General features: G+C 40.3%; 1 protein-coding gene and 1 long non-coding RNA gene across 4 annotated transcripts in view; both read left to right on the top strand.

Annotated features, from left to right (window-relative positions):
• Positions 1–12,951, top strand: part of MACROD2 (mono-ADP ribosylhydrolase 2) — an 888,004-nt gene that overhangs the window by 33,033 nt on the left and 842,020 nt on the right. The window lies entirely within an intron of this gene.
• On the top strand, positions 527–11,012 carry LOC142081116 (uncharacterized). The gene is made up of 2 exons (XR_012673244.1): positions 527–5,939; positions 6,884–11,012. It is a non-coding gene; the product is annotated as an uncharacterized LOC142081116 (long non-coding RNA).

Here is a 12,951-nt window from a genome sequence, read left to right as displayed (position 1 = left end):
ACGCACAGCAAGTTCAGATTCAGAGCAATGCTATTTGAATTTCCATGTTATTCCACGCTAGCGTAGAAGTCTGAGTAGACAGAGATGAGGGTACAGAGTATCTAATATCTAAATGTCCAGAACAGGTTGCCCAGAGAAGTTGTGGATGCCCCATCATTGGAAGCGTTCAAGGTCAGGCTGGATGGGACTTTCAGCAACCTGATGTAGTGAAAGATGTCCCTGACCACGGCAGAGGGGTTGAACTAGATGATCTTTGAAGGTCCGTTCCAATCCAAACCATTGTATGATTCTGTGAATTACCTTGGCACAAAGTGCGATGGCCAACTATCTCTTCTGGCTGGGTTCAGCATAGTCTGTTAGTTTTATGATAATCTAACATAAAATGGGCAAGATAAACATTTTAGTAGCCTAATCTAACCTGATGGTGTATGGTATGTGGATTTATTTAACAATCTGGTCTTCATCAGTGTTGATGCTTTCAGGCCACTGTCTGTTTTACCTAGACCCGTATGTTCTCCTTATTTCTTTGTGCGTCCATTGTTGAACCCATTTATTGTCTCTGATTATTTCTAGGCTCCCTGGGGCGATAATTGTCTATATAAACCATGCGTTGCTGATGTTTTTGTTCCTAAAACAAGCCAAAACCAAACTGCTTAGGAGCTTTATGTATACAAATAAAACATTTTAAGTAACTTTGACACTTTGTGGAGTAGAAAAAGTATGGGTGGGAGTAGAGGACGCTATTTGCATCATTTGTGACTTGTCAGGTTTAGAAGTAACTCATTGTATTGTGCCGTTTGTGCTTTCACTTGATCTCTTCGCTTCTCAGGTTTGTGCTTGGCCACTCAAACTAAGCACATTTTATCTCCCTAAAATCAGGGACTGTACGTCTTGCAAGCAGGGCAATCAGAGCTGTGTGGGCTCTGCTGGAGACCCAGGTTTCTAGCAATGTTCAGTAATTAAGGAGAATAGTACCAGGCTGTAAAATGTCAGGCCTTTCATGGTACCATCTTCTCTTTTAGCTTCTCTGTCCTCTGACACTGCTTTATTTTATCTTTGTGGTTTGAGGGGGTGGTAACTTAAAATCCTTCCTCCTGTTAGTAGAACTTCTTTCCTGTATTCCAGGACTGAATTCCGTGGACTTTACTAACCATCAGACCAATGTGATTATTGATCCGTGGTTACCCTGGACTTTTTTTGCCTGTGCCCTTTCTAGAGAAAACTAGCAACATACAGGCAAAACACCTGCAAAGTTGGATTTCTTAAAAGTCTGTAACCTCTTGCAGTTGTGACGTGCGAGGTGGTGTGGGGATGCCATGAAAACTTTCTGACAGCAGGTGGCAATAGTGCCACTGTTATTGTGAAGCCACTCTTTGCCTGTATACCTTAATTTTCCTGGACATAAAATGAGTAATGACTTAAGCAGAGGAAACAAAATGCATGTGTTCTAGGACTGCTTGTTGGATAGGCCATCGGTACGGCTCATACTTATTAAATGTCTGCTCCATTTTATTATGTGTGTTTAGTGTGTGTTTGAAATAGAACAGGAGACAGATGTGGTTTGGAAGAACTGTAAGCATCTGTTTTACTTCATAGAGGAATGTATTTGGGAAGGACCTTGCTTTCAGCCTGTCTCATCCCACATCTGATGACAGTGCGACTGTCACCTTGAGTGCACTGATGGAGCAGTGTCGCGTAAGAAACAACTCAAGGTCTTCTTGAACAATCGTGCTTTGTTTCGTAATATTAAATCCACTTTTAATCAGGACTTGTGGGGGATTATCTAAAGGATTGTGGTTTTTTTAAGCCAATAGTTGCAACAGTATGTTCACAGTCAAGATAGGCATGCATCATGGTGCTTTTTCAAGCTTTTCGCATTTAAAAAAAACCAAACCAGTCAAGCTTCTAGTCACTGAAAAGCGTTAGACACAAGAGAAGACTTCTTTTAAGGCCTCCTCTCTCTGCAATACCTACAAAATCTTGGCAGTGGGTGGTCAGCTGGTAGGCTGAGATTATCTGAGTAGCGTTAATATTACCCCCTCATATTTCTCTGTCCGGATGCAAGTTTGCTCTTTCTACCTTTATGTTGTAACTATAAACACATTGGGATGGACTACGTTGTTCTGGGTTTGTACAGATATTAGCTCAATGTGATCTCAGTCAGTGTAAGTAATACCGTAAGGTTAGCATGGGAATTAGTATTCCTATGCAAAACATAATCCCATTAATATGTGCAGCTAAGTATTGAATGGGGAGGGTCTGCTTTCATTGGAGCAAGTGAACTTTAGGTTTATCTCATCCAACTTACTAGGTGCAGAAAATGGGATACCTACTCACCAAAATGGTAATGAGAGTTGATGTTCAAAAATGCTGTTGTGTAGCAGTCTGGCTAACCCCGTCTGTCTCCTCTTCCTTCTCCTTTGGCAGGAGGCATTGCTTTTGTGTAATTCTCTTAGCTGCTGAGTAGAAGACTGATGCTGTGTCTTCCACCCTTTGTTATGATTTCAGATTTGCCTGGTGTTTTGCCATTTGCTGCAGATTTTGGGGAAGCTTTTCAGAAATGCTAGTGACTTGAAATACAGTTTCAATTACTTGTTACATGAATAATTACGGACTGTGAAATGCAGTTTAGGTTTTGTTTTGACCTATGGCTGTTAGAAACTGACTCTTCTGACAAAAGGAAAACATTTCTGTTGCAAATCAGAAGGTGCTTTCTTCAGGAATTCAGAATGTCTCTTGCTTAAAAAAGAGTATTAAGGGTACGACTTGGCTTTAAAAATCTGGACTCCAAACCCCTTTGTGTGACCTGCTGTCACAGTCATAAAAATTAGTAACGGCAGCTAAATATACATCAAAGCGTGGTGGAGGCTTGCGAAAGCGGTATTTGCTTGTTAGTCCAAGCACAATGGCAAGTGTTGTTTGCATCATGTGCAAATAATAGACACTTGTATGTTTATATGCCGTTGTTCAGAGTTGTTTGTGAAACATGCTGTGTTGTTTGGATGTATGTGGGAATTGCTTTAATTATAGTATTGAAGATGCTGCAAAGCCCTATGCGTGGGCATAGTGTGGCAATGAGCTATCAGTGCTCCCATACGTCTCCGATTCCTGTAAAATTTGCACTCAGAGGTGACAAGAATGTTCAAACGTGATTTTAATATCTCCAGCCTGGATTGTCGCTTGCACAATGTGCTCAAATGGCCGAGAGGGGACATGAGTGGTTCGGTTCCTTCCTCCTTTGGGGTAACCTGTCCTGAACACTGGAACCTTGGCTGCAGAGGAGCTATTCGGAGCCTCGCTCCTTCTCCCCTGAGCTGTGCTGGAGGGCAGGCAGACTCATAAAGAAGAGATTACTTGGCTCTTGTAGGAGCTGCGTTGTAATGGCCCTTGTCCTCAGATGGTTTCAGCAGTGATGCCTTGGAGCCCGGGGCTTTTATTGCCTATTGTGTTTGAATAATTGAAATTTGTGGAAAAATGCTGATTCAGAAAACTATTTAGCATTACTGCTCCTTCTCTCTTTTGTCACTTGCATGTCTACACTGCAGTAACTTTAATCTGGTGTACAACGTGAATCACTTACGTATGCCTCTGTAGCACCTTCGTTTTATGCTTTAAAGTCGGTTCCTGAGGAGTAATAAATAGAAATAGTTAATATCTGGTATGCCTAGTTGTAGGCTGCCTCAAAAAGATGGTTCTGTCAGCTATATTTGATTTGTATTTAGAATGTTTTGCATTGCAAATCCATGTTAGAAATGCTTTTAAATTTAAAGTGTGAACCATATTGCTTTTTCAAGAGAACTGTACTCTTGTGTCATGTGAAATAACTTTTTATTTAAGAAAGAGATGGTATTGCTTTCAACTCTATCAAACCAGGTTATAGAGGGATGTAAGTCTTCCCAGTGACTTGATATGCTAGATAATATTAACTGGCAACCCATTTCCTTTATATTTCTAAGAATTTGTGGTGTGTAGCCTATTTCAGAGAAACACTGTTTTTTCATCCTCTTGGTTTCAGTCCACTTTGAAGTGATTGCGTTGGGCAGTGTGGTCCAGGTCACTACTTGACTAGTTCTGAATTTCTGCAAATCTGAGTCCCGATATTACTCTTTCTGAAATTAAAATCAAATTTTATAATGACTTCCAGCTTAGTCAGTCAGTGAAAAATGGTGGATTTTACCTGCAGGGTTCACTAAATGATATCGGGAAAAGTAACAGAAATCAAGAATTTATGTACGACTTAATATTTCTGAGGTTCTGTGATAATTTTCATTTTAGGTTGGCCATTACCTTGAGAAATAAAACAACTGAGTCTACCCTCGGGGAAGGGCGACTAGGACAAATAGAGCAGTTCTTGGTTTTCCTTTGATTCCTTGGATGAAGGCATCTCTAAATGCTGGAGGCCAGATGATTTTTGCCTTGTGTCACAGCAGAGCTTTGCCTACCAGCAGTTCTAACCTTGGCCCTGACCCAGCTAATTACAGTTTTGGTTGGTTTGGTGTTTTTTTTTTTTTTTTTTTAACTACTAGATGACAAAACCCAGCATTTCAGAGAGCTGAGTGATCAGCGTTACGGCTGTTTCGCCACAAAGAGTGATTTCTCTACCTTGCACCTCCTTTTTGGCAAAAATGAACCTGCTTAGGAGGCCCAAACTTGATGTTTTGGTAGGGCTTAGAGCCCAAAGGCTCTTCAGGTCAGGAGTTTACAGCTTCAGGGCTGCAACTCCAGTTCAGGCTAGTCCCCAACACCGGTAACAGATTAGATTAAAATAAAAACTGTTTCTTAAATTCAAAGTGAATCCCCTGACAGACAGCACAAGGTTTTTTTTCAGATGGGAGTATTTCTCTCTATTGTATACTCTCATCAAAGACATAGCGTAACGTTTTGGTTTCCTACTTCTTTCTTAGTGCCCACGTCCCAGGGGTTGAGTTACATCTGGCTTCTCATCTTCCTTCATGCTGGCATCATCAGACTCAAACCAGGATTTGAGCCAGAAAGTATAGCTTAGCAGTATCTCTGCTGCCTTCCTCTTCTCGCCCATCCTCTAGTGGCTAGCACCCAGCAGAGCAGCTTGTGTTGACTGCAGCCTCCCTTTCTACCCTTGCCACCCTTGTCCTTCTCGGGGAGAAGGATGTGAGAGGGGAAGCATACACGGTGTTGCCTTTTCTCCTTGGAAAGGCGCCTAAGAGCTGTTACCAGATGTAGTCTCATAACTGCAAATTGGTGTCTCAAGTCATGACCTTCAGCCTTTGGTTTCAGCAGCCGTGGGCACCAGCAGTCAGGGAAGCTGTGCTGATGTATTTAAACCCACTTTTTCATATTTGGGCCAGTGCTAATCATCCAGGAAAGCCGAGTTTTGTTCTTATTTCTTGTCTGCCTCCTTTAGAGATCCAAGGCTGTTCTGCTTTGCCTGGGGGTGAGAGTGAGATGGATGGCTCCTTGGTGTCTTTGCTATAGACACTGTGCCTCGGGAGTCTCCCCTGAGCGCTGTTGGAGTCACTTCATATTTCATAATCCCCTGCTGACAATTAAGTCAATTTGCTGGTGCAGGCGTGATGGAGCTAAGCTAGGACATGTGCCTTTTTTAGCCAGGATATGGAATGAAAATCTTACTCCTCTGCTTTGATCGAATTGAAAACTGAAGCATACCGTTACCTCTCCCTGGCTTGGAACGTGGATCAGATTTATCAGTGGCATTGCCACCCTTGCTGGACTTCTTACTCATGAATTCATTTTCCTTTTTTTCTATAAGGGGAGGAGGAATCAAGGCAGGCGTGCATTGAGTTTGGTGCAGAAGATGGTAAAGCATCACTCCTCAGCAAGAAAGGATCCAGCTGTGAGCTGGGGAGCCTGGAGCTCTAGCTAAGGACCTGCTTGTGGGAGTGGGGGAAGGACATGGCCTCAAGATCCAGAGCTTTAGGAAAGGGCGACAGGCGCTTTGGGTCTGTGCAAACCAAGTAGTCTCTCTCTTGTCCAACATGGTCTCTAACTGGATCAAGGGCTTATATTTTTTAAATTCCTTGGCCAAATGCAACATTCCTCCTGCTAGAAATACAGCTTTGGCTTTGATTTTTTTGTTGAACAACATTGTACCTCAGAGTCTTGCTAAATATGTAATTTGGTTAATATTTTCTTGTTCTACCTTGGGTCTAATTTTTTCTTCAATCCTGGCATGAATACAGTGCTGCAAATTTGGAGTTAGTCTGGTGAAATGGAGGATGATTTAACGTTAAAAACTGGAATTTTGAGTCCTTTCTGGTTGTGGAGAAATCAGTTTATGAATGGGCTTACATTTTTTCACTTGGGGTTGTTATGTTTTTTGGACACAGGGTCTTTCGAGTTGATGTTTATACACTTTTAGCATAGTACTTCATTCTCAGTGCCTATACTGCAATACGTAATATGTGTGTATATTTGCACTCTTTGTATTTTGATTTTTTTTTTTTAATTTAGCTGCAGTTTTAAGTGTTTCTTCCAGACCAGCTAAGTAAATAGTCTGTACCGTCAGCAGTCTGCTTGGCATTGTACAAATACTAGAGATAAATCCTATATAATTAGCAAGACTGAAGAGTTTCAAGTTATGATTCTGGATTACGTTCCCTTGCAATATACCTCGTGTGAGTGCGTATAATGACTTTATGAATTAGGTAACAAAAAAACCGTGCATATAAACTGGAAATAAAATCAGTTGCTGAACAGCCCTAGGCTTTTAATTCAACTTTTGTACAAATTGGTCCAGGTATCCCACAGTGGGCTAATTCTTAGCAGATTGAGGTAAATGTATTAATGCAACTTCAGTGGTGCACACATGAAAGTACTGTTTTTATATGACAGAAGTTTCTTTCAATTTATATAATCTTTTAAATGCTTTTTTATTTTTCTGTAGAGTATCATAATTGAATTTCCTTCCATGTAACATGCATGCATGTGTGAAGATAGCTGATGGGAGAAGGTAATGGAAAGAAAGATGTTTGAAGAGATTGTTTATGGATTTTTTTTTTGGTTTTGTACTGATGCAACTGGTGGCTCACTTGTTTCTTTTGAAAACCTTGCTGGGAGAAGCTGATGTGATAATGGATGTGGGATTTCCATTCTCAAGCTATGTGAACTATTTCATCTTAAGAATTGGAAATCTGAATCTGGTACTTCCAAAGCATCTTTCTTCTCCTTTGTCCAAAATGTTTGCTTTTCAGAGTGCACGGGTGAATCTTTTTGGTGCTAACACATTATTCTTTTGAAGCTTAATACCTGCATCGTATATAATAGCTTGCAAGTTTTATGAAAATGTTGGTTTTAAATAAGGCAGCTGTGTCACTGGATAGATTTGAGTTTAAGCCTTGAACCTGGAAAAAGCTGCACAAGTTGTTAAATTCTAGTGTAGGCATAGTCACGTTCACTTTGGAAGGATTGTTCATGCATAATTTAAGGACATATACAAGTCTTGAAAAGTGATGTGTTAAAGGGCTATTTCTCATTGAAGTTTTTTTTCCCCAGTATTTAATAAAACGGCACTAAGTTTTGTTCTCTTTAAAAGCTGCTCTCTAATCACTGTAGTTCATTATTTCAGCTTCAAAGTGTAGTCTGTACAGAGAGGCAATGAGGTGTATCCACATCTAGAAATTAAGCAATAATCATGTAGTTTGGTGTTTCAACAGGCTTTGTTCATTAGTAAGTACAATGATCCATTGTAAGTACTTGCTGTAGTCATGATGTTCTTAACAGTCTGAAACTTAAACTCTCCAGAATGATGATTTTTTTTTTTTTTTTAATATAAATTCCTGACTGAAGCGGTACTACTACCAGGTGTACCAAATGCACTTCCACCTTTCTTGGTGTAACGGTAACGGTTCTGCAGAATCATTATGAGAAGAGTATCAGAAATTGTGTGTTCGTGTGTAATGTGTGCATGCATACGTACGCGGCTTTGGATTTACCAGTAATTCATGCTTGCCCTAAGAGCAAGAACAACAGCTATAGACGTGGCAGAATGATTGGAAAAGCTTCTTTAAATAAAACACATTTGAAGAAATTGAAGCAAGAGAAGGAGAAACAAAGGCACAGCAAATACTGAGGAAAATGGAGAAGGGGCAGAAATAAAACTGAAGTGCTGCAAATTCGTGGGAGAAGGAAGTTGGTGCTGAAACACAGGTGGGCACTTGCAGAAGAAATTGTTAGTGATTTGATGGGTTTGAATTATTGAAGCTCATCTTGCAACTCCGTGGACCCAACTCTTAATCATTAAGACAGCGCCTACAGATTGTGAAGTTTGATCAATAAGACCGTAGGATGTGAAGAAGTGGATGCTTTTAATTTATGAGAAGATGAGGGAATGGTTAGATGTGCTAAAGATGTGAGTGGGAGGGAGTGGGAGAAGGTCACTTGACCAGGGTGTTGTGGGTTGGGGCTCTAATTATACAGCTATTTGGAATCTTTTTGGCAATAAAAACAATTAACACTTTACTCTGAATGAGAGGGGTCTGTTTGTGCTTTAACTCCTCCCATGGAAGCTCCCAACCCAAGATTGTCCTGGGCAAGCACATGAAAAAGTGGAAGTCAGCCATTCGGTGAAATTTCTTTCAGCTTTCCAACCTTAGTGAAGCAATTGAGCTGGTGACTATATGTAAATAGCTTTTGTTAACAGTGTGTTCAAGGTAGTTGTGAAATGCTTACACGGGGGGGGGGGAGTGAGAGAGGTAGGCTGTGTTTTTAGTTATTTTTGGTATTGCATTTGGTATTGGTATTTGTTACAATAACTCTTCCCCATCTATGAAACTGAACAACCTGTAAAAAAAGCTGCTGATTTTCAGTTGTTTTACGGTGCAGGCTGTACTTGTAACCTAGAAACTGTGCGAGAAGATGCCACAGCGTGCAAAGATCGCTTGAATCTGGATGTTTTTGGGGGGGTGTCCTGGTGCAGTCCTGCTGGAGCTCTTGTGCTGCACGCGCTGCAGTGGCTTCTGCACGCAGGTGTAACGCAGTTTGCTGCGTATCGGTACTCAGCCAGTAAGACGAAGTGCAAAGCCATAGCTTGTGAACGATTAACTACCAGTGTTTGAATCTGATCCAAAGAAATGGCAAGCTGCTTAATAACCACAGTTGCCTTCACATTATATTGAGAGCAAAAGGTCGGTGATCCCAGACCAAAGCTGGTCTGTCCTTTGCCTCCTAACAAGCATCAGATGTTTTATAAATGGAGGCAGAGTTCAAATCACTGCTCTTAAGGTTTTTTTTGGTGAGCGCAGCACTGAATTTATTTAGGCTTTTATTGTGGAGTATTCGGGTCGCTAGAGTGTGCTGCAAGCCCAGCCCTGCGTGGCTTGGGCTGGCTGCGAGCTCGCCCCAGTGTTTTCCCTGCCGCTGGGCGACCGTGAATTTTTTCATCATGTTGCTTTGCTGTCGCCTGGGCAACTTAAGCGAATTCCCCTGCTATTTTCTTTGTGTTACACCCTACTTCCCTGCCAATGAATGACCTGGTGGCTTGTTAGCCTGGTACCTGGGTGCCCCAGGAGAGCATCATGTCGTTAAGCATTATAACGTCCCTATGGCCACCTTTATTTTGCCGAATAAGGAGCCCATACGAGGTTGCCACGCTGATGGCTTATAAAGAGTTGGTATCAACAGCATTTAATTAAACCATTTATAGGCGCTGTGTAGTAATGTTTATAGAGTTGGGCTTTTGAGCTTTGTGGTGGTGAATGTGGGGAAGAAAATGCAGACCTGCTGCATGGGGCTGTGTATGGAAGAAAGCACACGGTGTATACAGTGCTTGGAAACTTACTCATTTTCTTTATCAAAAAGTCCTAGTTCTGCCTCTCTTTAGCTGTGGTCTGTTTTCCATGTTCCTGCAAGTTATTCTTTGATAGAGATGCACAAATTGAAAGTAGTAATTTTTTTTGACATACAGTGCTTTTCTACTTGGTCAGGAAAACTTTATACAGTTGAATTCTTTTCATATTTTTGGTGAAGGCTGAGGCAGTCTGGATGAGTAGCTTGAGGACAAATCCAAAACTGTAGAAATGTAATTAAAAGATTTTTTTTTTTTATTACTTCTGCTCTCCTGTCGTATTTTAATTAAGTTCATCCTCTGATGAAAATTGCATTCTGAAATATAGTGGGGAGATCCATAATGTCTTCTCTTGTTCGTGGATGAAGATCACGCTTGACAATTCTCCTCTGCGGGCATACTGTGAGTTTCTGCTGTGAGAATAAAAGCTCAGCTATGCAGGGAGCAGTTTTCATAGGGACAGGGCTAAAGTTGTGAGACTTCATACAGAAACGAAGGACAATTGCCTTCCATCTAAGCGTGAGATTAACCTGTCTTCTGTGTAAGTAAATGTGTATTTTTAAAGTCGTAACTTTCCGAAACCTAAAGCCTGCTAAGAAAAAGCACTGTTATGTATACATTTCTGTACCTATACATTCTGCAAAGAATGAAACAAATGATAAACTTCTATTTGTTGCTTAATGCTCTACTGGAAGGCAATCTAATACAAGGGCAAAGTCTATCTGAGCACCCCTATATACACAACAGGATTACCAGCAGTTACTAGCATCAGTCTACTGTCAGGGCAACCTCTTTCGTTTTATTCACAGCTGCGTGTGCTGTTGCATGCTCCGGTATTAATCTCATAACTCATTCTGTGAAGCGGGCAGGCCATCTTGTGCAATTTAACAGAAAACTGTGGGAAATATGAGCGCAGATTAGGACAGCTAGGAAAAAATACTCTGCTGAAGGGTCCCCTTTCCTGCCCCTTCTGATAATTTTGATTTTATGCAAAAATAGGCTGTCCAGCTATTTTCTGTCTCGGTTGAGCATGTGGATGAAGTGGCCAAATCAGACCGGCAGAATCTTTAAGTGGGGTTAGTGTTTTATGGCAACGTGATAACATTATTTAATCTGGAAATAGTTACGGCTGCTAATATGTCTGGAATTTGTGCCAGATGGTCATTTTCTTGTCTAGAATGATAGAAGCTAAACTCGGAGGAAAAGAAAAAAAAAAACCCAACCCTACAAACAGGTCTAGCAGCTTCACTGTTCATACAATGCACGGAGCTGTTTTGTCCCGGTGCCTTTAAGTGAACGTGATGAACGTAAGTTTGGCACACCAATTTTCGAAAAGTAAAAATTCTGTTTTCAGGCCCGTGAGGGATGAATGCTTCTGGTTAATTTTTGCTTCACTAATGTGAGAAATAATTTTATTTTTATTAATATTTTTGAGCTATATGTTAAGGTTGTAAATTTCCTTGGAAAGCTAGCAAATGGAACATGCCTATGAAGAGATTAAAGTAATTATACTGCAATGCTCCACTAGCAACAGAGAGCAGTCTGGGATAAAATTATTTGGAGAGGCGCCAAAGCCAAGTTTGGTTCCATTTTAAGCTAAAACTAATTAAAGTTGTCAGGTCTTACAGTGGTCAAAGGTTGCTTAGCTGCTACTTGAAATAAATGAATCTTTTTCTCAATTGGTAACGCTAACAGCTACGTGTTCGCAGCTGTCTTCATAATAAAAAGAGCTCCAAGAACCTTCTAGTTCTTGTATGTATGTTTACCTTTGCATATGTCTATTTTAGCATGTCAAGTGGTATATTCTGGCCATAATATGGAGTTACCTGTCTCGCCAGCTCTACCTATTAGTCTTTTTGTCTATGCCCACCTTCTCTTTTGTTATTTTATTTTGTTCGTGGGGAGGAATTCTTATGAAGAAACTTGATCAGGAGGCTGCTTTAAGACTTTCTGTTTCAGAAAAGCTGCTTTGGGTCATTATATCTTTAAAACAGCTGTACAAGATTCAGGAGAATAGAATGAAGTCTGATAGAAAATTACATTTTCTAAATTATTCTTAATTTTTCAAATGTCATATGCCAAATGCAATTGACCTCAGAAATTCTGTTGAATGAGCTGTTGGTCATGAAGATAGTAATGAGTTTGCCAGTTTTAAGTGGAGTAACCATCCTGAAATGCTGGATTTTTTTTTTTTTTAAATCATGCTAAATGTATACCTCCCTCATGCAAATACTGATATGTAATAATTCAAAACATGCTTATGGCACTTTCAAGAATGGAGAGCCTATACTCACTGTCAGTAGTAGGTTGTTGGGGTTATTTAAATTTTTTTTGCTATCACATGCGCATAGATGTGGAGGTAGGTGTATATACTCAAGGTTTGATCTCAGAATGTTAAAACTGAATTTTTTGCAATCTTGCATTTTGTAGTTTGAAGGTGGAAAGTTTGAAAATGTATTTTCCAGCGTCCAACTTGCTGCATTTAAGTACCCAAGTCTGGCTTTCTGCGACACAGAACAGGATGAACCTTTAGAAGCCGCTTCACTTACGCGCGCACGCACATGTGCGCACGCACATGTGTGTTGAAAAAACATAGCCAAGTAGGTCATTCTTTCATGCTTTTCGTATGGATGAGGCGTAAAATTTAGGCACTGTTTTTTTTTTTTTATCATAATAGGGCTCAGGAATGGTGCTGGAAAATACCTGGGTGAAATTGATGGTTTTGCCTGAAGAATTGTCTAGAAATAAACTTGTTTGCGTTACTTACTAGTCCAACGATTTGTCCTCCAAAAAGAAAAAAAAATCATGTTGATAATTTTTAAAAACTCATTTAAAGTTTTATTATTAAGTTTAGCTGGATCTGTTTGTACATGGGGAGGAAAAAGATCTGACAAGACGTGGAGTAAAGAGGCTGATACAGCCAGAGCTACTTGCTGAAACACTGGATGCATTCCACTTTTACATACCACTTCTAATAAATAAACTTTTACCTCTACAGTTTCACCTAGCTCTACTGTAGACTTACCATGAAATTTAGATGTCAGGCTTGACTGGCTAAATTCCAACTGGGATAATTAATAATTTTCCCTTGAAAATTCATTTGCAGTTTTGTATTCCTTTTTTTTTTTATTTCCCCCCTTGCCCTGAGCAGCTTTGAAGTGGTGGTTCTA

Source organism: Calonectris borealis, chromosome 3 (assembly GCF_964195595.1).
Source record: "Calonectris borealis chromosome 3, bCalBor7.hap1.2, whole genome shotgun sequence".
Taxonomy (NCBI): domain Eukaryota; kingdom Metazoa; phylum Chordata; class Aves; order Procellariiformes; family Procellariidae; genus Calonectris; species Calonectris borealis.
The sequence above is the reverse complement of the archived record's forward strand: the minus strand, read 5'-3'. Positions and strand labels throughout refer to the sequence as shown.